We start from the raw sequence: 22,352 nt of genomic DNA on the forward strand, positions 1-22,352 counted from the left end.
ACACAACTTAATTAAAAGGACTCCGTTCCTGCATTGGCCGGGAATCGGACCCGGGTCTCCCGCGTGGCAGGCGAGAATTCTACCACTGAACCACCAATGCTCGGCTGGGAGAACTTCGGCCTTCACATTGCCCTGGATTTAGTAATGGTGCGTAACTGTTACACGTCAAATCCAGGGAAAGGGGGGTTGGGTCAATATGCAAAGTTTGGAGCTCCTTCTAGCAAATCAGGCTTGGCCTTCAAGGCTCATTTTAAAGAATCCCACACACATGCAAACACACACCCCTTACTTAAAAGAACTCTGTTCCTGCATTTGCCCGGGAATCAGAGCCAGGCCTCCTGTGTGGCAGGCGAGAATGGATGATGGAAGAGACTTTTTAACTTTTACTCCTCCCATTTGGAGTGAGGGGGAGATGAAAATCTTATCGGCACCCTAGATTACCCTTTGTGAGTATAGTGGTTTACCACAGGGAGCGCACATGCTCAAGCGCGTGGGCACACAACTCGAGTTTCTCTTCATAGACGCATAAATCTTTCGCCTTTTACTAAAGATTTCCGTGGAGGGGAACCTTTCCGAGTGACCTGTATTTTTGGGTGCTCTGCTCACAGCAGAGCTGCACTGCAGTTTCAATAGCAGACTAAATCTGACCACACACCAATGTGCATTGGAGCAAAGCGTGCTTTCTCGTGGACCGTGTTTGCAGCCTTTGCGCTTCCTGTGTCGCAACTTCACATTTTTTTTCAGCCAGCATGGAAAGACAGCACTCTCATGACATGATGGGATCCAAACCTTGGGCTTCAGCCACTTTGGCCCTGTCAGTGACTCATGTACTTCCAGCATTCTTTTCTGCTCACAACAGAGCTGTATTGGAGTGTCAAGAGTAAAACTGGCCACCAGCCAATGGGCGGTGGAACGAAGCGCGCCTCACCACGTTCTGTACTTGCGGACTTTGCGCTTTCTGCGTCGCAGCTCCAGATTTCTTTAGCCCGCATGGAAAGACAGCACTCTCTCGTACATGACGGGATACAAACAAAGATGGCTTCAGCTCCTTTTGCCCTATCAGTGACTTGTGCATTTCAAGCATTCTTTTCAGATGGCTAAAAGCTGGAGTCGGGCACTTGCGTTGGTGGTATAGTGGTGAGCATAGCTGCCTTCCAAGCAGTTGACCCGGGTTCGATTCCCGGCCAACGCATTTGTTTTGGCTCTGGCTGACGTTGAAGCAGAACTCCTTCTGTGACCTCTGTCAGCACCAAAATCTTTTGGATGAGTCGTTCAGCAGCAGCAAAGAGCTGGGTCTCCCCGTCGGGGAATCGAACCCCGGTCTTCCGCGTGACAGGCGGAGATACTGTCCACTATACTAACGAGGAGCCGTACCCAGTGTTCTTCGCCCCCAGCCGCCTTGACTTCACCGACATCAGCATAAGGAGCCACTACTCCATGAAAAAAAACAAATCAACCTGCCTTGATCTTATTGAGTCTCCCAATATCTTGAATGCTACACATTACAGGGGGTCCTCATTTGGACCACTTTACTATTATTACTATTTTTTTTACTTTTCATAATGGGAACATGAAAAAAAAGGATGGGAAATCATGTGGCAGTAACATCGCATTTACGTGGATCATATCGCCCACTGCTAGAATTCTACCACTGAACCACCAATGCTCGGAAAGGAGGGAGAACGTTTGGAATTAACACCGCATTTACGAGTATATTGCCCACTGCTAAACTTCGTCAACCTATAGATAAAGTGAACAAGTTTTATAGGCATTTGACGAATATAGACGGACTAATGAGTTTCTGAAAAGATTCGGCAGGGAACGGGGGTGGGTCGGTATGCAAAGGTTGGAGCTCCTTCAAGTAAATCAGGCTTCATTTTAAAGAACCTTACACACATGCAAGCACACACACAACTTAATTAAAAGGACTCCGTTCCTGCATTGGCCGGGAATCGGACCCGGGTCTCCCGCGTGGCAGGCGAGAATTCTACCACTGAACCACCAATGCTCGGCTGGGAGAACTTCGGCCTTCACATTGCCCTGGATTTAGTAATGGTGCGTAACTGTTACACGTCAAATCCAGGGAAAGGGGGGTTGGGTCAATATGCAAAGTTTGGAGCTCCTTCTAGCAAATCAGGCTCGGCCTTCAAGGCTCATTTTAAAGAATCCCACACACATGCAAACACACACCCCTTACTTAAAAGAACTCTGTTCCTGCATTTGCCCGGGAATCAGAGCCAGGCCTCCTGTGTGGCAGGCGAGAATGGATGATGGAAGAGACTTTTTAACTTTTACTCCTCCCATTTGGAGTGAGGGGGAGATGAAAATCTTATCGCCACCCTAGATTACCCTTTGTGAGTATAGTGGTTTACCACAGGGAGCGCACATGCTCAAGCGCGTGGGCACACAACTCGATTTTCTCTTCATAGACGCATAAATGTTTCGCCTTTTACTAAAGATTTCCGTGGAGGGGAACCTTTCCGTAGTGATGGGAAAATGAAGCTTTTCGAAGCACTAAAGCTTTCCCCTCAACTGTATTGTAAAAAGGTTCATTACTCGAAGCTTTTCAACACGTTGCACACTAATGACATCTTGTGGCCAAAGGTGGAAAAAGTTGCCTTTGCGTCCCAGATCTCAAAGCGATTTTGGACAGTTTCATCAAATACATCAAGTGCAACGAAAACCGTCAGAAATTAAAAAATAATAAAAATGTCATTTTACTTGAATTAATCTGTAAATAAACTTTTTTATAAAATTCTAAAAGTATAAGCATGGTTTATGTAGGCATCTATGTTCAAAGTAAATTAACTGTTAAGTTGACTAATAATTATTATTAATTAGAAGTGCTAGTGAAGCAAGGATAACTACAAAATTGACATGCACAAAACTACACATGTACATATTTATTCGTATTATGATTTTATTCTTAACAAAAAGCGAATGACACTTGAAACCTGCGCAAGGAGTTTGCGTTATTTGAATCAGAATATGAAGCAGTCACGTGGTTGTGTGTGAAAACGAAGCATCGGACGTCACAGGTCATGTGGTTATGGCAAAACGAATCAAGCTCCGGTACAGTGCTTCAATGTGAGATGTTTCGTTTTTTTGATACAAGCTTCGAAGCTTCGGTGTCAAACGTTACATCACTACCTTTCCGAGTGACCTGTATTTTTGGGTGCTCTGCTCACAGCAGAGCTGCACTGCAGTTTCAATAGCAGACTAAATCTGACCACACACCAATGTGCATTGGAGCAAAGCGTGCTTTCTCGTGGACCGTGTTTGCAGCCTTTGCGCTTCCTGTGTCGCAACTTCACATTTTTTTTCAGCCAGCATGGAAAGACAGCACTCTCATGACATGATGGGATCCAAACCTTGGGCTTCAGCCACTTTGGCCCTGTCAGTGACTCATGTACTTCCAGCATTCTTTTCTGCTCACAACAGAGCTGTATTGGAGTGTCAAGAGTAAAACTGGCCACCAGCCAATGGGCGGTGGAACGAAGCGCGCCTCACCACGTTCTGTACTTGCGGACTTTGCGCTTTCTGCGTCGCAGCTCCAGATTTCTTTAGCCCGCATGGAAAGACAGCACTCTCTCGTACATGACGGGATACAAACAAAGATGGCTTAAGCTCCTTTTGCCCTATCAGTGACTTGTGCATTTCAAGCATTCTTTTCAGATGGCTAAAAGCTAGAATCGGGCACTTGCGTTGGTGGTATAGTGGTGAGCATAGCTGCCTTCCAAGCAGTTGACCCGGGTTCGATTCCCGGCCAACGCATTTGTTTTGGCTCTGGTTGACGTTGAAGCAGAACTCCTTCTGTGACCTCTGTCAGCACCAAAATCTTTTGGATGAGTCGTTCAGCAGCAGCAAAGAGCTGGGTCTCCCCGTCGGGGAATCGAACCCCGGTCTTCCGCGTGACAGGCGGAGATACTGTCCACTATACTAACGAGGAGCTGTACCCACTGTTCCTCGCCCCCAGCCGACTTGACTTCACCGACATCAGCATAAGGAGCCACTACTCCATGAAAAAAAAAAATCAACCTGCCTTGATCTTATTGAGTCTCCCAATATCTTGAATGCTACACATTACAGGGGGTCCTCATTTGGACCACTTTACTATTATTACTATTTTTTTTACTTTTCATAATGGGAACATGAAAAAAAAGGATGGGAAATCATGTGGCAGTAACATCGCATTTACGTGGATCATATCGCCCACTGCTAGAATTCTACCACTGAACCACCAATGCTCGGAAAGGAGGGAGAACGTTTGGAATTAACACCGCATTTACGAGTATATTGCCCACTGCTAAACTTCGTCAACCTATAGATAAAGTGAACAAGTTTTATAGGCATTTGACGAATATAGACGGACTAATGAGTTTCTGAAAAGATTCGGCAGGGAACGGGGGTGGGTCGGTATGCAAAGGTTGGAGCTCCTTCAAGTAAATCAGGCTTCATTTTAAAGAACCTTACACACATCCAAGCACACACACAACTTAATTAAAAGGACTCCGTTCCTGCATTGGCCGGGAATCGGACCCGGGTCTCCCGCGTGGCAGGCGAGAATTCTACCACTGAACCACCAATGCTCGGCTGGGAGAGCTTCGGCCTTCACATTGCCCTGGATTTAGTAATGGTGCGTAACTGTTACACGTCAAATCCAGGGAAAGGGGGGTTGGGTCAATATGCAAAGTTTGGAGCTCCTTCTAGCAAATCAGGCTCGGCCTTCAAGGCTCATTTTAAAGAATCCCACACACATGCAAACACACACCCCTTACTTAAAAGAACTCTGTTCCTGCATTTGCCCGGGAATCAGAGCCAGGCCTCCTGTGTGGCAGGCGAGAATGGATGATGGAAGAGACTTTTTAACTTTTACTCCTCCCATTTGGAGTGAGGGGGAGATGAAAATCTTATCGGCACCCTAGATTACCCTTTGTGAGTATAGTGGTTTACCACAGGGAGCGCACATGCTCAAGCGCGTGGGCACACAACTCGAGTTTCTCTTCATAGACGCATAAATCTTTCGCCTTTTACTAAAGATTTCCGTGGAGGGGAACCTTTCCGTAGTGATGGGAAAATGAAGCTTTTCGAAGCACTAAAGCTTTCCCCTCAACTGTATTGTAAAAAGGTTCATTACTCGAAGCTTTTCAACACGTTGCACACTAATGACATCTTGTGGCCAAAGGTGGAAAAAGTTGCCTTTGCGTCCCAGATCTCAAAGCGATTTTGGACAGTTTCATCAAATACATCAAGTGCAACGAAAACCGTCAGAAATTAAAAAATAATAAAAATGTCATTTTACTTGAATTAATCTGTAAATAAACTTTTTTATAAAATTCTAAAAGTATAAGCATGGTTTATGTAGGCATCTATGTTCAAAGTAAATTAACTGTTAAGTTGACTAATAATTATTATTAATTAGAAGTGCTAGTGAAGCAAGGATATCTACAAAATTGACATGCACAAAACTACACATGTACATATTTATTCGTATTATGATTTTATTCTTAACAAAAAGCGAATGACACTTGAAACCTGCGCAAGGAGTTTGCGTTATTTGAATCAGAATATGAAGCAGTCACGTGGTTGTGTGTGAAAACGAAGCATCGGACGTCACAGGTCATGTGGTTATGGCAAAACGAATCAAGCTCCGGTACAGTGCTTCACTGTGAGATGTTTCGTTTTTTTGATACAAGCTTCGAAGCTTCGGTGTCAAACGTTACATCACTACCTTTCCGAGTGACCTGTATTTTTGGGTGCTCTGCTCACAGCAGAGCTGCACTGCAGTTTCAATAGCAGACTAAATCTGACCACACACCAATGTGCATTGGAGCAAAGCGTGCTTTCTCGTGGACCGTGTTTGCAGCCTTTGCGCTTCCTGTGTCGCAACTTCACATTTTTTTTCAGCCAGCATGGAAAGACAGCACTCTCATGACATGATGGGATCCAAACCTTGGGCTTCAGCCACTTTGGCCCTGTCAGTGACTCATGTACTTCCAGCATTCTTTTCTGCTCACAACAGAGCTGTATTGGAGTGTCAAGAGTAAAACTGGCCACCAGCCAATGGGCGGTGGAACGAAGCGCGCCTCACCACGTTCTGTACTTGCGGACTTTGCGCTTTCTGCGTCGCAGCTCCAGATTTCTTTAGCCCGCATGGAAAGACAGCACTCTCTCGTACATGACGGGATACAAACAAAGATGGCTTCAGCTCCTTTTGCCCTATCAGTGACTTGTGCATTTCAAGCATTCTTTTCAGATGGCTAAAAGCTGGAGTCGGGCACTTGCGTTGGTGGTATAGTGGTGAGCATAGCTGCCTTCCAAGCAGTTGACCCGGGTTCGATTCCCGGCCAACGCATTTGTTTTGGCTCTGGCTGACGTTGAAGCAGAACTCCTTCTGTGACCTCTGTCAGCACCAAAATCTTTTGGATGAGTCGTTCAGCAGCAGCAAAGAGCTGGGTCTCCCCGTCGGGGAATCGAACCCCGGTCTTCCGCGTGACAGGCGGAGATACTGTCCACTATACTAACGAGGAGCCGTACCCAGTGTTCTTCGCCCCCAGCCGCCTTGACTTCACCGACATCAGCATAAGGAGCCACTACTCCATGAAAAAAAACAAATCAACCTGCCTTGATCTTATTGAGTCTCCCAATATCTTGAATGCTACACATTACAGGGGGTCCTCATTTGGACCACTTTACTATTATTACTATTTTTTTTACTTTTCATAATGGGAACATGAAAAAAAAGGATGGGAAATCATGTGGCAGTAACATCGCATTTACGTGGATCATATCGCCCACTGCTAGAATTCTACCACTGAACCACCAATGCTCGGAAAGGAGGGAGAACGTTTGGAATTAACACCGCATTTACGAGTATATTGCCCACTGCTAAACTTCGTCAACCTATAGATAAAGTGAACAAGTTTTATAGGCATTTGACGAATATAGACGGACTAATGAGTTTCTGAAAAGATTCGGCAGGGAACGGGGGTGGGTCGGTATGCAAAGGTTGGAGCTCCTTCAAGTAAATCAGGCTTCATTTTAAAGAACCTTACACACATGCAAGCACACACACAACTTAATTAAAAGGACTCCGTTCCTGCATTGGCCGGGAATCGGACCCGGGTCTCCCGCGTGGCAGGCGAGAATTCTACCACTGAACCACCAATGCTCGGCTGGGAGAACTTCGGCCTTCACATTGCCCTGGATTTAGTAATGGTGCGTAACTGTTACACGTCAAATCCAGGGAAAGGGGGGTTGGGTCAATATGCAAAGTTTGGAGCTCCTTCTAGCAAATCAGGCTCGGCCTTCAAGGCTCATTTTAAAGAATCCCACACACATGCAAACACACACCCCTTACTTAAAAGAACTCTGTTCCTGCATTTGCCCGGGAATCAGAGCCAGGCCTCCTGTGTGGCAGGCGAGAATGGATGATGGAAGAGACTTTTTAACTTTTACTCCTCCCATTTGGAGTGAGGGGGAGATGAAAATCTTATCGCCACCCTAGATTACCCTTTGTGAGTATAGTGGTTTACCACAGGGAGCGCACATGCTCAAGCGCGTGGGCACACAACTCGATTTTCTCTTCATAGACGCATAAATGTTTCGCCTTTTACTAAAGATTTCCGTGGAGGGGAACCTTTCCGTAGTGATGGGAAAATGAAGCTTTTCGAAGCACTAAAGCTTTCCCCTCAACTGTATTGTAAAAAGGTTCATTACTCGAAGCTTTTCAACACGTTGCACACTAATGACATCTTGTGGCCAAAGGTGGAAAAAGTTGCCTTTGCGTCCCAGATCTCAAAGCGATTTTGGACAGTTTCATCAAATACATCAAGTGCAACGAAAACCGTCAGAAATTAAAAAATAATAAAAATGTCATTTTACTTGAATTAATCTGTAAATAAACTTTTTTATAAAATTCTAAAAGTATAAGCATGGTTTATGTAGGCATCTATGTTCAAAGTAAATTAACTGTTAAGTTGACTAATAATTATTATTAATTAGAAGTGCTAGTGAAGCAAGGATAACTACAAAATTGACATGCACAAAACTACACATGTACATATTTATTCGTATTATGATTTTATTCTTAACAAAAAGCGAATGACACTTGAAACCTGCGCAAGGAGTTTGCGTTATTTGAATCAGAATATGAAGCAGTCACGTGGTTGTGTGTGAAAACGAAGCATCGGACGTCACAGGTCATGTGGTTATGGCAAAACGAATCAAGCTCCGGTACAGTGCTTCAATGTGAGATGTTTCGTTTTTTTGATACAAGCTTCGAAGCTTCGGTGTCAAACGTTACATCACTACCTTTCCGAGTGACCTGTATTTTTGGGTGCTCTGCTCACAGCAGAGCTGCACTGCAGTTTCAATAGCAGACTAAATCTGACCACACACCAATGTGCATTGGAGCAAAGCGTGCTTTCTCGTGGACCGTGTTTGCAGCCTTTGCGCTTCCTGTGTCGCAACTTCACATTTTTTTTCAGCCAGCATGGAAAGACAGCACTCTCATGACATGATGGGATCCAAACCTTGGGCTTCAGCCACTTTGGCCCTGTCAGTGACTCATGTACTTCCAGCATTCTTTTCTGCTCACAACAGAGCTGTATTGGAGTGTCAAGAGTAAAACTGGCCACCAGCCAATGGGCGGTGGAACGAAGCGCGCCTCACCACGTTCTGTACTTGCGGACTTTGCGCTTTCTGCGTCGCAGCTCCAGATTTCTTTAGCCCGCATGGAAAGACAGCACTCTCTCGTACATGACGGGATACAAACAAAGATGGCTTCAGCTCCTTTTGCCCTATCAGTGACTTGTGCATTTCAAGCATTCTTTTCAGATGGCTAAAAGCTGGAGTCGGGCACTTGCGTTGGTGGTATAGTGGTGAGCATGGCTGCCTTCCAAGCAGTTGACCCGGGTTCGATTCCCGACCAACGCATTTGTTTTGGCTCTGGCTGACGTTGAAGCAGAACTCCTTCTGTGACCTCTGTCAGCACCAAAATCTTTTGGATGAGTCGTTCAGCAGCAGCAAAGAGCTGGGTCTCCCCGTCGGGGAATCGAACCCCGGTCTTCCGCGTGACAGGCGGAGATACTGTCCACTATACTAACGAGGAGCCGTACCCAGTGTTCTTCGCCCCCAGCCGCCTTGACTTCACCGACATCAGCATAAGGAGCCACTACTCCATGAAAAAAAACAAATCAACCTGCCTTGATCTTATTGAGTCTCCCAATATCTTGAATGCTACACATTACAGGGGGTCCTCATTTGGACCACTTTACTATTATTACTATTTTTTTTACTTTTCATAATGGGAACATGAAAAAAAAGGATGGGAAATCATGTGGCAGTAACATCGCATTTACGTGGATCATATCGCCCACTGCTAGAATTCTACCACTGAACCACCAATGCTCGGAAAGGAGGGAGAACGTTTGGAATTAACACCGCATTTACGAGTATATTGCCCACTGCTAAACTTCGTCAACCTATAGATAAAGTGAACAAGTTTTATAGGCATTTGACGAATATAGACGGACTAATGAGTTTCTGAAAAGATTCGGCAGGGAACGGGGGTGGGTCGGTATGCAAAGGTTGGAGCTCCTTCAAGTAAATCAGGCTTCATTTTAAAGAACCTTACACACATCCAAGCACACACACAACTTAATTAAAAGGACTCCGTTCCTGCATTGGCCGGGAATCGGACCCGGGTCTCCCGCGTGGCAGGCGAGAATTCTACCACTGAACCACCAATGCTCGGCTGGGAGAGCTTCGGCCTTCACATTGCCCTGGATTTAGTAATGGTGCGTAACTGTTACACGTCAAATCCAGGGAAAGGGGGGTTGGGTCAATATGCAAAGTTTGGAGCTCCTTCTAGCAAATCAGGCTCGGCCTTCAAGGCTCATTTTAAAGAATCCCACACACATGCAAACACACACCCCTTACTTAAAAGAACTCTGTTCCTGCATTTGCCCGGGAATCAGAGCCAGGCCTCCTGTGTGGCAGGCGAGAATGGATGATGGAAGAGACTTTTTAACTTTTACTCCTCCCATTTGGAGTGAGGGGGAGATGAAAATCTTATCGGCACCCTAGATTACCCTTTGTGAGTATAGTGGTTTACCACAGGGAGCGCACATGCTCAAGCGCGTGGGCACACAACTCGAGTTTCTCTTCATAGACGCATAAATCTTTCGCCTTTTACTAAAGATTTCCGTGGAGGGGAACCTTTCCGAGTGACCTGTATTTTTGGGTGCTCTGCTCACAGCAGAGCTGCACTGCAGTTTCAATAGCAGACTAAATCTGACCACACACCAATGTGCATTGGAGCAAAGCGTGCTTTCTCGTGGACCGTGTTTGCAGCCTTTGCGCTTCCTGTGTCGCAACTTCACATTTTTTTTCAGCCAGCATGGAAAGACAGCACTCTCATGACATGATGGGATCCAAACCTTGGGCTTCAGCCACTTTGGCCCTGTCAGTGACTCATGTACTTCCAGCATTCTTTTCTGCTCACAACAGAGCTGTATTGGAGTGTCAAGAGTAAAACTGGCCACCAGCCAATGGGCGGTGGAACGAAGCGCGCCTCACCACGTTCTGTACTTGCGGACTTTGCGCTTTCTGCGTCGCAGCTCCAGATTTCTTTAGCCCGCATGGAAAGACAGCACTCTCTCGTACATGACGGGATACAAACAAAGATGGCTTCAGCTCCTTTTGCCCTATCAGTGACTTGTGCATTTCAAGCATTCTTTTCAGATGGCTAAAAGCTGGAGTCGGGCACTTGCGTTGGTGGTATAGTGGTGAGCATAGCTGCCTTCCAAGCAGTTGACCCGGGTTCGATTCCCGACCAACGCATTTGTTTTGGCTCTGGCTGACGTTGAAGCAGAACTCCTTCTGTGACCTCTGTCAGCACCAAAATCTTTTGGATGAGTCGTTCAGCAGCAGCAAAGAGCTGGGTCTCCCCGTCGGGGAATCGAACCCCGGTCTTCCGCGTGACAGGCGGAGATACTGTCCACTATACTAACGAGGAGCCGTACCCAGTGTTCTTCGCCCCCAGCCGCCTTGACTTCACCGACATCAGCATAAGGAGCCACTACTCCATGAAAAAAAACAAATCAACCTGCCTTGATCTTATTGAGTCTCCCAATATCTTGAATGCTACACATTACAGGGGGTCCTCATTTGGACCACTTTACTATTATTACTATTTTTTTTACTTTTCATAATGGGAACATGAAAAAAAAGGATGGGAAATCATGTGGCAGTAACATCGCATTTACGTGGATCATATCGCCCACTGCTAGAATTCTACCACTGAACCACCAATGCTCGGAAAGGAGGGAGAACGTTTGGAATTAACACCGCATTTACGAGTATATTGCCCACTGCTAAACTTCGTCAACCTATAGATAAAGTGAACAAGTTTTATAGGCATTTGACGAATATAGACGGACTAATGAGTTTCTGAAAAGATTCGGCAGGGAACGGGGGTGGGTCGGTATGCAAAGGTTGGAGCTCCTTCAAGTAAATCAGGCTTCATTTTAAAGAACCTTACACACATCCAAGCACACACACAACTTAATTAAAAGGACTCCGTTCCTGCATTGGCCGGGAATCGGACCCGGGTCTCCCGCGTGGCAGGCGAGAATTCTACCACTGAACCACCAATGCTCGGCTGGGAGAGCTTCGGCCTTCACATTGCCCTGGATTTAGTAATGGTGCGTAACTGTTACACGTCAAATCCAGGGAAAGGGGGGTTGGGTCAATATGCAAAGTTTGGAGCTCCTTCTAGCAAATCAGGCTCGGCCTACAAGGCTCATTTTAAAGAATCCCACACACATGCAAACACACACCTCTTACTTAAAAGAACTCTGTTCCTGCATTTGCCCGGGAATCAGAGCCAGGCCTCCTGTGTGGCAGGCGAGAATGGATGATGGAAGAGACTTTTTAACTTTTACTCCTCCCATTTGGAGTGAGGGGGAGATGAAAATCTTATCGGCACCCTAGATTACCCTTTGTGAGTATAGTGGTTTACCACAGAGAGCGCACATGCTCAAGCGCGTGGGCACACAACTCGAGTTTCTCTTCATAGACGCATAAATCTTTCGCCTTTTACTAAAGATTTCCGTGGAGGGGAACCTTTCCGAGTGACCTGTATTTTTGGGTGCTCTGCTCACAGCAGAGCTGCACTGCAGTTTCAATAGCAGACTAAATCTGACCACACACCAATGTGCATTGGAGCAAAGCGTGCTTTCTCGTGGACCGTGTTTGCAGCCTTTGCGCTTCCTGTGTCGCAACTTCACATTTTTTTTCAGCCAGCATGGAAAGACAGCACTCTCATGACATGATGGGATCCAAACCTTGGGCTTCAGCCACTTTGGCCCTGTCAGTGACTCATGTACTTCCAGCATTCTTTTCTGCTCACAACAGAGCTGTATTGGAGTGTCAAGAGTAAAACTGGCCACCAGCCAATGGGCGGTGGAACGAAGCGCGCCTCACCACGTTCTGTACTTGCGGACTTTGCGCTTTCTGCGTCGCAGCTCCAGATTTCTTTAGCCCGCATGGAAAGACAGCACTCTCTCGTACATGACGGGATACAAACAAAGATGGCTTCAGCTCCTTTTGCCCTATCAGTGACTTGTGCATTTCAAGCATTCTTTTCAGATGGCTAAAAGCTGGAGTCGGGCACTTGCGTTGGTGGTATAGTGGTGAGCATAGCTGCCTTCCAAGCAGTTGACCCGGGTTCGATTCCCGACCAACGCATTTGTTTTGGCTCTGGCTGACGTTGAAGCAGAACTCCTTCTGTGACCTCTGTCAGCACCAAAATCTTTTGGATGAGTCGTTCAGCAGCAGCAAAGAGCTGGGTCTCCCCGTCGGGGAATCGAACCCCGGTCTTCCGCGTGACAGGCGGAGATACTGTCCACTATACTAACGAGGAGCCGTACCCAGTGTTCTTCGCCCCCAGCCGCCTTGACTTCACCGACATCAGCATAAGGAGCCACTACTCCATGAAAAAAAACAAATCAACCTGCCTTGATCTTATTGAGTCTCCCAATATCTTGAATGCTACACATTACAGGGGGTCCTCATTTGGACCACTTTACTATTATTACTATTTTTTTTACTTTTCATAATGGGAACATGAAAAAAAAGGATGGGAAATCATGTGGCAGTAACATCGCATTTACGTGGATCATATCGCCCACTGCTAGAATTCTACCACTGAACCACCAATGCTCGGAAAGGAGGGAGAACGTTTGGAATTAACACCGCATTTACGAGTATATTGCCCACTGCTAAACTTCGTCAACCTATAGATAAAGTGAACAAGTTTTATAGGCATTTGACGAATATAGACGGACTAATGAGTTTCTGAAAAGATTCGGCAGGGAACGGGGGTGGGTCGGTATGCAAAGGTTGGAGCTCCTTCAAGTAAATCAGGCTTCATTTTAAAGAACCTTACACACATGCAAGCACACACACAACTTAATTAAAAGGACTCCGTTCCTGCATTGGCCGGGAATCGGACCCGTGTCTCCCGCGTGGCAGGCGAGAATTCTACCACTGAACCACCAATGCTCGGCTGGGAGAGCTTCGGCCTTCACATTGCCCTGGATTTAGTAATGGTGCGTAACTGTTACACGTCAAATCCAGGGAAAGGGGGGTTGGGTCAATATGCAAAGTTTGGAGCTCCTTCTAGCAAATCAGGCTTGGCCTTCAAGGCTCATTTTAAAGAATCCCACACACATGCAAACACACACCCCTTACTTAAAAGAACTCTGTTCCTGCATTTGCCCGGGAATCAGAGCCAGGCCTCCTGTGTGGCAGGCGAGAATGGATGATGGAAGAGACTTTTTAACTTTTACTCCTCCCATTTGGAGTGAGGGGGAGATGAAAATCTTATCGGCACCCTAGATTACCCTTTGTGAGTATAGTGGTTTACCACAGGGAGCGCACATGCTCAAGCGCGTGGGCACACAACTCGAGTTTCTCTTCATAGACGCATAAATCTTTCGCCTTTTACTAAAGATTTCCGTGGAGGGGAACCTTTCCGTAGTGATGGGAAAATGAAGCTTTTCGAAGCACTAAAGCTTTCCCCTCAACTGTATTGTAAAAAGGTTCATTACTCGAAGCTTTTCAACACGTTGCACACTAATGACATCTTGTGGCCAAAGGTGGAAAAAGTTGCCTTTGCGTCCCAGATCTCAAAGCGATTTTGGACAGTTTCATCAAATACATCAAGTGCAACGAAAACCGTCAGAAATTAAAAAATAATAAAAATGTCATTTTACTTGAATTAATCTGTAAATAAACTTTTTTATAAAATTCTAAAAGTATAAGCATGGTTTATGTAGGCATCTATGTTCAAAGTAAATTAACTGTTAAGTTGACTAATAATTATTATTAATTAGAAGTGCTAGTGAAGCAAGGATAACTACAAAATTGACATGCACAAAACTACACATGTACATATTTATTCGTATTATGATTTTATTCTTAACAAAAAGCGAATGACACTTGAAACCTGCGCAAGGAGTTTGCGTTATTTGAATCAGAATATGAAGCAGTCACGTGGTTGTGTGTGAAAACGAAGCATCGGACGTCACAGGTCATGTGGTTATGGCAAAACGAATCAAGCTCCGGTACAGTGCTTCACTGTGAGATGTTTCGTTTTTTTGATACAAGCTTCGAAGCTTCGGTGTCAAACGTTACATCACTACCTTTCCGAGTGACCTGTATTTTTGGGTGCTCTGCTCACAGCAGAGCTGCACTGCAGTTTCAATAGCAGACTAAATCTGACCACACACCAATGTGCATTGGAGCAAAGCGTGCTTTCTCGTGGACCGTGTTTGCAGCCTTTGCGCTTCCTGTGTCGCAACTTCACATTTTTTTTCAGCCAGCATGGAAAGACAGCACTCTCATGACATGATGGGATCCAAACCTTGGGCTTCAGCCACTTTGGCCCTGTCAGTGACTCATGTACTTCCAGCATTCTTTTCTGCTCACAACAGAGCTGTATTGGAGTGTCAAGAGTAAAACTGGCCACCAGCCAATGGGCGGTGGAACGAAGCGCGCCTCACCACGTTCTGTACTTGCGGACTTTGCGCTTTCTGCGTCGCAGCTCCAGATTTCTTTAGCCCGCATGGAAAGACAGCACTCTCTCGTACATGACGGGATACAAACAAAGATGGCTTCAGCTCCTTTTGCCCTATCAGTGACTTGTGCATTTCAAGCATTCTTTTCAGATGGCTAAAAGCTGGAGTCGGGCACTTGCGTTGGTGGTATAGTGGTGAGCATAGCTGCCTTCCAAGCAGTTGACCCGGGTTCGATTCCCGACCAACGCATTTGTTTTGGCTCTGGCTGACGTTGAAGCAGAACTCCTTCTGTGACCTCTGTCAGCACCAAAATCTTTTGGATGAGTCGTTCAGCAGCAGCAAAGAGCTGGGTCTCCCCGTCGGGGAATCGAACCCCGGTCTTCCGCGTGACAGGCGGAGATACTGTCCACTATACTAACGAGGAGCCGTACCCAGTGTTCTTCGCCCCCAGCCGCCTTGACTTCACCGACATCAGCATAAGGAGCCACTACTCCATGAAAAAAAACAAATCAACCTGCCTTGATCTTATTGAGTCTCCCAATATCTTGAATGCTACACATTACAGGGGGTCCTCATTTGGACCACTTTACTATTATTACTATTTTTTTTACTTTTCATAATGGGAACATGAAAAAAAAGGATGGGAAATCATGTGGCAGTAACATCGCATTTACGTGGATCATATCGCCCACTGCTAGAATTCTACCACTGAACCACCAATGCTCGGAAAGGAGGGAGAACGTTTGGAATTAACACCGCATTTACGAGTATATTGCCCACTGCTAAACTTCGTCAACCTATAGATAAAGTGAACAAGTTTTATAGGCATTTGACGAATATAGACGGACTAATGAGTTTCTGAAAAGATTCGGCAGGGAACGGGGGTGGGTCGGTATGCAAAGGTTGGAGCTCCTTCAAGTAAATCAGGCTTCATTTTAAAGAACCTTACACACATGCAAGCACACACACAACTTAATTAAAAGGACTCCGTTCCTGCATTGGCCGGGAATCGGACCCGTGTCTCCCGCGTGGCAGGCGAGAATTCTACCACTGAACCACCAATGCTCGGCTGGGAGAGCTTCGGCCTTCACATTGCCCTGGATTTAGTAATGGTGCGTAACTGTTACACGTCAAATCCAGGGAAAGGGGGGTTGGGTCAATATGCAAAGTTTGGAGCTCCTTCTAGCAAATCAGGCTTGGCCTTCAAGGCTCATTTTAAAGAATCCCACACACATGCAAACACACACCCCTTACTTAAAAGAACTCTGTTCCTGCATTTGCCCGGGAATCAGAGCCAGGCCTCCTGTGTGGCAGGCGAGAATGGATGATGGAAGAGACTTTTTAACTTTTACTCCTCCCATTTGGAGTGAGGGGGAGATGAAAATCTTATCGGCACCCTAGATTACCCTTTGTGAGTATAGTGGTTTACCACAGGGAGCGCACATGCTCAAGCGCGTGGGCACACAACTCGAGTTTCTCTTCATAGACGCATAAATCTTTCGCCTTTTACTAAAGATTTCCGTGGAGGGGAACCTTTCCGTAGTGATGGGAAAATGAAGCTTTTCGAAGCACTAAAGCTTTCCCCTCAACTGTATTGTAAAAAGGTTCATTACTCGAAGCTTTTCAACACGTTGCACACTAATGACATCTTGTGGCCAAAGGTGGAAAAAGTTGCCTTTGCGTCCCAGATCTCAAAGCGATTTTGGACAGTTTCATCAAATACATCAAGTGCAACGAAAACCGTCAGAAATTAAAAAATAATAAAAATGTCATTTTACTTGAATTAATCTGTAAATAAACTTTTTTATAAAATTCTAAAAGTATAAGCATGGTTTATGTAGGCATCTATGTTCAAAGTAAATTAACTGTTAAGTTGACTAATAATTATTATTAATTAGAAGTGCTAGTGAAGCAAGGATAACTACAAAATTGACATGCACAAAACTACACATGTACATATTTATTCGTATTATGATTTTATTCTTAACAAAAAGCGAATGACACTTGAAACCTGCGCAAGGAGTTTGCGTTATTTGAATCAGAATATGAAGCAGTCACGTGGTTGTGTGTGAAAACGAAGCATCGGACGTCACAGGTCATGTGGTTATGGCAAAACGAATCAAGCTCCGGTACAGTGCTTCACTGTGAGATGTTTCGTTTTTTTGATACAAGCTTCGAAGCTTCGGTGTCAAACGTTACATCACTACCTTTCCGAGTGACCTGTATTTTTGGGTGCTCTGCTCACAGCAGAGCTGCACTGCAGTTTCAATAGCAGACTAAATCTGACCACACACCAATGTGCATTGGAGCAAAGCGTGCTTTCTCGTGGACCGTGTTTGCAGCCTTTGCGCTTCCTGTGTCGCAACTTCACATTTTTTTTCAGCCAGCATGGAAAGACAGCACTCTCATGACATGATGGGATCCAAACCTTGGGCTTCAGCCACTTTGGCCCTGTCAGTGACTCATGTACTTCCAGCATTCTTTTCTGCTCACAACAGAGCTGTATTGGAGTGTCAAGAGTAAAACTGGCCACCAGCCAATGGGCGGTGGAACGAAGCGCGCCTCACCACGTTCTGTACTTGCGGACTTTGCGCTTTCTGCGTCGCAGCTCCAGATTTCTTTAGCCCGCATGGAAAGACAGCACTCTCTCGTACATGACGGGATACAAACAAAGATGGCTTCAGCTCCTTTTGCCCTATCAGTGACTTGTGCATTTCAAGCATTCTTTTCAGATGGCTAAAAGCTGGAGTCGGGCACTTGCGTTGGTGGTATAGTGGTGAGCATAGCTGCCTTCCAAGCAGTTGACCCGGGTTCGATTCCCGACCAACGCATTTGTTTTGGCTCTGGCTGACGTTGAAGCAGAACTCCTTCTGTGACCTCTGTCAGCACCAAAATCTTTTGGATGAGTCGTTCAGCAGCAGCAAAGAGCTGGGTCTCCCCGTCGGGGAATCGAACCCCGGTCTTCCGCGTGACAGGCGGAGATACTGTCCACTATACTAACGAGGAGCCGTACCCAGTGTTCTTCGCCCCCAGCCGCCTTGACTTCACCGACATCAGCATAAGGAGCCACTACTCCATGAAAAAAAAACAAATCAACCTGCCTTGATCTTATTGAGTCTCCCAATATCTTGAATGCTACACATTACAGGGGGTCCTCATTTGGACCACTTTACTATTATTACTATTTTTTTTACTTTTCATAATGGGAACATGAAAAAAAAGGATGGGAAATCATGTGGCAGTAACATCGCATTTACGTGGATCATATCGCCCACTGCTAGAATTCTACCACTGAACCACCAATGCTCGGAAAGGAGGGAGAACGTTTGGAATTAACACCGCATTTACGAGTATATTGCCCACTGCTAAACTTCGTCAACCTATAGATAAAGTGAACAAGTTTTATAGGCATTTGACGAATATAGACGGACTAATGAGTTTCTGAAAAGATTCGGCAGGGAACGGGGGTGGGTCGGTATGCAAAGGTTGGAGCTCCTTCAAGTAAATCAGGCTTCATTTTAAAGAACCTTACACACATCCAAGCACACACACAACTTAATTAAAAGGACTCCGTTCCTGCATTGGCCGGGAATCGGACCCGGGTCTCCCGCGTGGCAGGCGAGAATTCTACCACTGAACCACCAATGCTCGGCTGGGAGAGCTTCGGCCTTCACATTGCCCTGGATTTAGTAATGGTGCGTAACTGTTACACGTCAAATCCAGGGAAAGGGGGGTTGGGTCAATATGCAAAGTTTGGAGCTCCTTCTAGCAAATCAGGCTTGGCCTTCAAGGCTCATTTTAAAGAATCCCACACACATGCAAACACACACCCCTTACTTAAAAGAACTCTGTTCCTGCATTTGCCCGGGAATCAGAGCCAGGCCTCCTGTGTGGCAGGCGAGAATGGATGATGGAAGAGACTTTTTAACTTTTACTCCTCCCATTTGGAGTGAGGGGGAGATGAAAATCTTATCGGCACCCTAGATTACCCTTTGTGAGTATAGTGGTTTACCACAGGGAGCGCACATGCTCAAGCGCGTGGGCACACAACTCGAGTTTCTCTTCATAGACGCATAAATCTTTCGCCTTTTACTAAAGATTTCCGTGGAGGGGAACCTTTCCGTAGTGATGGGAAAATGAAGCTTTTCGAAGCACTAAAGCTTTCCCCTCAACTGTATTGTAAAAAGGTTCATTACTCGAAGCTTTTCAACACGTTGCACACTAATGACATCTTGTGGCCAAAGGTGGAAAAAGTTGCCTTTGCGTCCCAGATCTCAAAGCGATTTTGGACAGTTTCATCAAATACATCAAGTGCAACGAAAACCGTCAGAAATTAAAAAATAATAAAAATGTCATTTTACTTGAATTAATCTGTAAATAAACTTTTTTATAAAATTCTAAAAGTATAAGCATGGTTTATGTAGGCATCTATGTTCAAAGTAAATTAACTGTTAAGTTGACTAATAATTATTATTAATTAGAAGTGCTAGTGAAGCAAGGATAACTACAAAATTGACATGCACAAAACTACACATGTACATATTTATTCGTATTATGATTTTATTCTTAACAAAAAGCGAATGACACTTGAAACCTGCGCAAGGAGTTTGCGTTATTTGAATCAGAATATGAAGCAGTCACGTGGTTGTGTGTGAAAACGAAGCATCGGACGTCACAGGTCATGTGGTTATGGCAAAACGAATCAAGCTCCGGTACAGTGCTTCACTGTGAGATGTTTCGTTTTTTTGATACAAGCTTCGAAGCTTCGGTGTCAAACGTTACATCACTACCTTTCCGAGTGACCTGTATTTTTGGGTGCTCTGCTCACAGCAGAGCTGCACTGCAGTTTCAATAGCAGACTAAATCTGACCACACACCAATGTGCATTGGAGCAAAGCGTGCTTTCTCGTGGACCGTGTTTGCAGCCTTTGCGCTTCCTGTGTCGCAACTTCACATTTGTTTTCAGCCAGCATGGAAAGACAGCACTCTCATGACATGATGGGATCCAAACCTTGGGCTTCAGCCACTTTGGCCCTGTCAGTGACTCATGTACTTCCAGCATTCTTTTCTGCTCACAACAGAGCTGTATTGGAGTGTCAAGAGTAAAACTGGCCACCAGCCAATGGGCGGTGGAACGAAGCGCGCCTCACCACGTTCTGTACTTGCGGACTTTGCGCTTTCTGCGTCGCAGCTCCAGATTTCTTTAGCCCGCATGGAAAGACAGCACTCTCTCGTACATGACGGGATACAAACAAAGATGGCTTCAGCTCCTTTTGCCCTATCAGTGACTTGTGCATTTCAAGCATTCTTTTCAGATGGCTAAAAGCTGGAGTCGGGCACTTGCGTTGGTGGTATAGTGGTGAGCATAGCTGCCTTCCAAGCAGTTGACCCGGGTTCGATTCCCGACCAACGCATTTGTTTTGGCTCTGGCTGACGTTGAAGCAGAACTCCTTCTGTGACCTCTGTCAGCACCAAAATCTTTTGGATGAGTCGTTCAGCAGCAGCAAAGAGCTGGGTCTCCCCGTCGGGGAATCGAACCCCGGTCTTCCGCGTGACAGGCGGAGATACTGTCCACTATACTAACGAGGAGCCGTACCCAGTGTTCTTCGCCCCCAGCCGCCTTGACTTCACCGACATCAGCATAAGGAGCCACTACTCCATGAAAAAAAACAAATCAACCTGCCTTGATCTTATTGAGTCTCCCAATATCTTGAATGCTACACATTACAGGGGGTCCTCATTTGGACCACTTTACTATTATTACTATTTTTTTTACTTTTCATAATGGGAACATGAAAAAAAAGGATGGGAAATCATGTGGCAGTAACATCGCATTTACGTGGATCATATCGCCCACTGCTAGAATTCTACCACTGAACCACCAATGCTCGGAAAGGAGGGAGAACGTTTGGAATTAACACCGCATTTACGAGTATATTGCCCACTGCTAAACTTCGTCAACCTATAGATAAAGTGAACAAGTTTTATAGGCATTTGACGAATATAGACGGACTAATGAGTTTCTGAAAAGATTCGGCAGGGAACGGGGGTGGGTCGGTATGCAAAGGTTGGAGCTCCTTCAAGTAAATCAGGCTTCATTTTAAAGAACCTTACACACATCCAAGCACACACACAACTTAATTAAAAGGACTCCGTTCCTGCATTGGCCGGGAATCGGACCCGGGTCTCCCGCGTGGCAGGCGAGAATTCTACCACTGAACCACCAATGCTCGGCTGGGAGAGCTTCGGCCTTCACATTGCCCTGGATTTAGTAATGGTGCGTAACTGTTACACGTCAAATCCAGGGAAAGGGGGGTTGGGTCAATATGCAAAGTTTGGAGCTCCTTCTAGCAAATCAGGCTCGGCCTTCAAGGCTCATTTTAAAGAATCCCACACACATGCAAACACACACCCCTTACTTAAAAGAACTCTGTTCCTGCATTTGCCCGGGAATCAGAGCCAGGCCTCCTGTGTGGCAGGCGAGAATGGATGATGGAAGAGACTTTTTAACTTTTACTCCTCCCATTTGGAGTGAGGGGGAGATGAAAATCTTATCGGCACCCTAGATTACCCTTTGTGAGTATAGTGGTTTACCACAGGGAGCGCACATGCTCAAGCGCGTGGGCACACAACTCGAGTTTCTCTTCATAGACGCATAAATCTTTCGCCTTTTACTAAAGATTTCCGTGGAGGGGAACCTTTCCGAGTGACCTGTATTTTTGGGTGCTCTGCTCACAGCAGAGCTGCACTGCAGTTTCAATAGCAGACTAAATCTGACCACACACCAATGTGCATTGGAGCAAAGCGTGCTTTCTCGTGGACCGTGTTTGCAGCCTTTGCGCTTCCTGTGTCGCAACTTCACATTTTTTTTCAGCCAGCATGGAAAGACAGCACTCTCATGACATGATGGGATCCAAACCTTGGGCTTCAGCCACTTTGGCCCTGTCAGTGACTCATGTACTTCCAGCATTCTTTTCTGCTCACAACAGAGCTGTATTGGAGTGTCAAGAGTAAAACTGGCCACCAGCCAATGGGCGGTGGAACGAAGCGCGCCTCACCACGTTCTGTACTTGCGGACTTTGCGCTTTCTGCGTCGCAGCTCCAGATTTCTTTAGCCCGCATGGAAAGACAGCACTCTCTCGTACATGACGGGATACAAACAAAGATGGCTTCAGCTCCTTTTGCCCTATCAGTGACTTGTGCATTTCAAGCATTCTTTTCAGATGGCTAAAAGCTGGAGTCGGGCACTTGCGTTGGTGGTATAGT

General features: G+C 45.8%; 30 non-coding genes across 30 annotated transcripts; 13 read left to right on the forward strand and 17 right to left on the reverse strand.

Annotated features, from left to right (window-relative positions):
- Positions 1-29: 29 nt before the first annotated feature.
- trnag-gcc (transfer RNA glycine (anticodon GCC)) lies at positions 30-100 on the reverse strand. The gene has a single exon. It is a non-coding gene; the product is annotated as a tRNA-Gly (tRNA).
- A 399-nt stretch (positions 101-499) lies between these two features.
- LOC141288459 (U5 spliceosomal RNA) lies at positions 500-615 on the forward strand. The gene has a single exon (XR_012339686.1). It is a non-coding gene; the product is annotated as a U5 spliceosomal RNA (small nuclear RNA).
- A 505-nt stretch (positions 616-1,120) lies between these two features.
- trnag-ucc (transfer RNA glycine (anticodon UCC)) lies at positions 1,121-1,192 on the forward strand. The gene has a single exon. It is a non-coding gene; the product is annotated as a tRNA-Gly (tRNA).
- Positions 1,193-1,295: 103 nt separating this feature from the next.
- Positions 1,296-1,367, reverse strand: trnad-guc (transfer RNA aspartic acid (anticodon GUC)). Its single transcript has one exon. It is a non-coding gene; the product is annotated as a tRNA-Asp (tRNA).
- Positions 1,368-1,937: 570 nt separating this feature from the next.
- Positions 1,938-2,008, reverse strand: trnag-gcc (transfer RNA glycine (anticodon GCC)). The gene has a single exon. It is a non-coding gene; the product is annotated as a tRNA-Gly (tRNA).
- Positions 2,009-2,407: 399 nt separating this feature from the next.
- On the forward strand, positions 2,408-2,522 carry LOC141291531 (U5 spliceosomal RNA). Its single transcript, XR_012340346.1, has one exon. It is a non-coding gene; the product is annotated as a U5 spliceosomal RNA (small nuclear RNA).
- A 1,180-nt stretch (positions 2,523-3,702) lies between these two features.
- On the forward strand, positions 3,703-3,774 carry trnag-ucc (transfer RNA glycine (anticodon UCC)). The gene has a single exon. It is a non-coding gene; the product is annotated as a tRNA-Gly (tRNA).
- A 103-nt stretch (positions 3,775-3,877) lies between these two features.
- Positions 3,878-3,949, reverse strand: trnad-guc (transfer RNA aspartic acid (anticodon GUC)). Its single transcript has one exon. It is a non-coding gene; the product is annotated as a tRNA-Asp (tRNA).
- A 569-nt stretch (positions 3,950-4,518) lies between these two features.
- On the reverse strand, positions 4,519-4,589 carry trnag-gcc (transfer RNA glycine (anticodon GCC)). Its single transcript has one exon. It is a non-coding gene; the product is annotated as a tRNA-Gly (tRNA).
- Positions 4,590-4,988: 399 nt separating this feature from the next.
- On the forward strand, positions 4,989-5,103 carry LOC141291385 (U5 spliceosomal RNA). Its single transcript, XR_012340328.1, has one exon. It is a non-coding gene; the product is annotated as a U5 spliceosomal RNA (small nuclear RNA).
- A 1,180-nt stretch (positions 5,104-6,283) lies between these two features.
- On the forward strand, positions 6,284-6,355 carry trnag-ucc (transfer RNA glycine (anticodon UCC)). Its single transcript has one exon. It is a non-coding gene; the product is annotated as a tRNA-Gly (tRNA).
- Positions 6,356-6,458: 103 nt separating this feature from the next.
- Positions 6,459-6,530, reverse strand: trnad-guc (transfer RNA aspartic acid (anticodon GUC)). The gene has a single exon. It is a non-coding gene; the product is annotated as a tRNA-Asp (tRNA).
- Positions 6,531-7,100: 570 nt separating this feature from the next.
- On the reverse strand, positions 7,101-7,171 carry trnag-gcc (transfer RNA glycine (anticodon GCC)). The gene has a single exon. It is a non-coding gene; the product is annotated as a tRNA-Gly (tRNA).
- Positions 7,172-7,570: 399 nt separating this feature from the next.
- Positions 7,571-7,685, forward strand: LOC141291539 (U5 spliceosomal RNA). Its single transcript, XR_012340347.1, has one exon. It is a non-coding gene; the product is annotated as a U5 spliceosomal RNA (small nuclear RNA).
- Positions 7,686-9,040: 1,355 nt separating this feature from the next.
- trnad-guc (transfer RNA aspartic acid (anticodon GUC)) lies at positions 9,041-9,112 on the reverse strand. Its single transcript has one exon. It is a non-coding gene; the product is annotated as a tRNA-Asp (tRNA).
- A 570-nt stretch (positions 9,113-9,682) lies between these two features.
- Positions 9,683-9,753, reverse strand: trnag-gcc (transfer RNA glycine (anticodon GCC)). The gene has a single exon. It is a non-coding gene; the product is annotated as a tRNA-Gly (tRNA).
- A 399-nt stretch (positions 9,754-10,152) lies between these two features.
- Positions 10,153-10,268, forward strand: LOC141288464 (U5 spliceosomal RNA). The gene has a single exon (XR_012339687.1). It is a non-coding gene; the product is annotated as a U5 spliceosomal RNA (small nuclear RNA).
- A 680-nt stretch (positions 10,269-10,948) lies between these two features.
- Positions 10,949-11,020, reverse strand: trnad-guc (transfer RNA aspartic acid (anticodon GUC)). Its single transcript has one exon. It is a non-coding gene; the product is annotated as a tRNA-Asp (tRNA).
- A 570-nt stretch (positions 11,021-11,590) lies between these two features.
- Positions 11,591-11,661, reverse strand: trnag-gcc (transfer RNA glycine (anticodon GCC)). Its single transcript has one exon. It is a non-coding gene; the product is annotated as a tRNA-Gly (tRNA).
- A 399-nt stretch (positions 11,662-12,060) lies between these two features.
- On the forward strand, positions 12,061-12,176 carry LOC141288470 (U5 spliceosomal RNA). The gene has a single exon (XR_012339688.1). It is a non-coding gene; the product is annotated as a U5 spliceosomal RNA (small nuclear RNA).
- A 680-nt stretch (positions 12,177-12,856) lies between these two features.
- trnad-guc (transfer RNA aspartic acid (anticodon GUC)) lies at positions 12,857-12,928 on the reverse strand. The gene has a single exon. It is a non-coding gene; the product is annotated as a tRNA-Asp (tRNA).
- A 1,040-nt stretch (positions 12,929-13,968) lies between these two features.
- LOC141291392 (U5 spliceosomal RNA) lies at positions 13,969-14,083 on the forward strand. The gene has a single exon (XR_012340329.1). It is a non-coding gene; the product is annotated as a U5 spliceosomal RNA (small nuclear RNA).
- Positions 14,084-15,438: 1,355 nt separating this feature from the next.
- Positions 15,439-15,510, reverse strand: trnad-guc (transfer RNA aspartic acid (anticodon GUC)). Its single transcript has one exon. It is a non-coding gene; the product is annotated as a tRNA-Asp (tRNA).
- A 1,040-nt stretch (positions 15,511-16,550) lies between these two features.
- On the forward strand, positions 16,551-16,665 carry LOC141291406 (U5 spliceosomal RNA). The gene has a single exon (XR_012340331.1). It is a non-coding gene; the product is annotated as a U5 spliceosomal RNA (small nuclear RNA).
- Positions 16,666-18,020: 1,355 nt separating this feature from the next.
- Positions 18,021-18,092, reverse strand: trnad-guc (transfer RNA aspartic acid (anticodon GUC)). The gene has a single exon. It is a non-coding gene; the product is annotated as a tRNA-Asp (tRNA).
- Positions 18,093-18,663: 571 nt separating this feature from the next.
- Positions 18,664-18,734, reverse strand: trnag-gcc (transfer RNA glycine (anticodon GCC)). Its single transcript has one exon. It is a non-coding gene; the product is annotated as a tRNA-Gly (tRNA).
- A 399-nt stretch (positions 18,735-19,133) lies between these two features.
- LOC141291412 (U5 spliceosomal RNA) lies at positions 19,134-19,248 on the forward strand. Its single transcript, XR_012340332.1, has one exon. It is a non-coding gene; the product is annotated as a U5 spliceosomal RNA (small nuclear RNA).
- A 1,355-nt stretch (positions 19,249-20,603) lies between these two features.
- trnad-guc (transfer RNA aspartic acid (anticodon GUC)) lies at positions 20,604-20,675 on the reverse strand. The gene has a single exon. It is a non-coding gene; the product is annotated as a tRNA-Asp (tRNA).
- A 570-nt stretch (positions 20,676-21,245) lies between these two features.
- trnag-gcc (transfer RNA glycine (anticodon GCC)) lies at positions 21,246-21,316 on the reverse strand. Its single transcript has one exon. It is a non-coding gene; the product is annotated as a tRNA-Gly (tRNA).
- A 399-nt stretch (positions 21,317-21,715) lies between these two features.
- Positions 21,716-21,831, forward strand: LOC141288477 (U5 spliceosomal RNA). Its single transcript, XR_012339689.1, has one exon. It is a non-coding gene; the product is annotated as a U5 spliceosomal RNA (small nuclear RNA).
- Positions 21,832-22,352: the final 521 nt, after the last annotated feature.

The sequence above is a fragment of the Garra rufa genome, chromosome 1, assembly GCF_049309525.1.
Source record: "Garra rufa chromosome 1, GarRuf1.0, whole genome shotgun sequence".
In the NCBI taxonomy this organism is placed as follows: domain Eukaryota; kingdom Metazoa; phylum Chordata; class Actinopteri; order Cypriniformes; family Cyprinidae; genus Garra; species Garra rufa.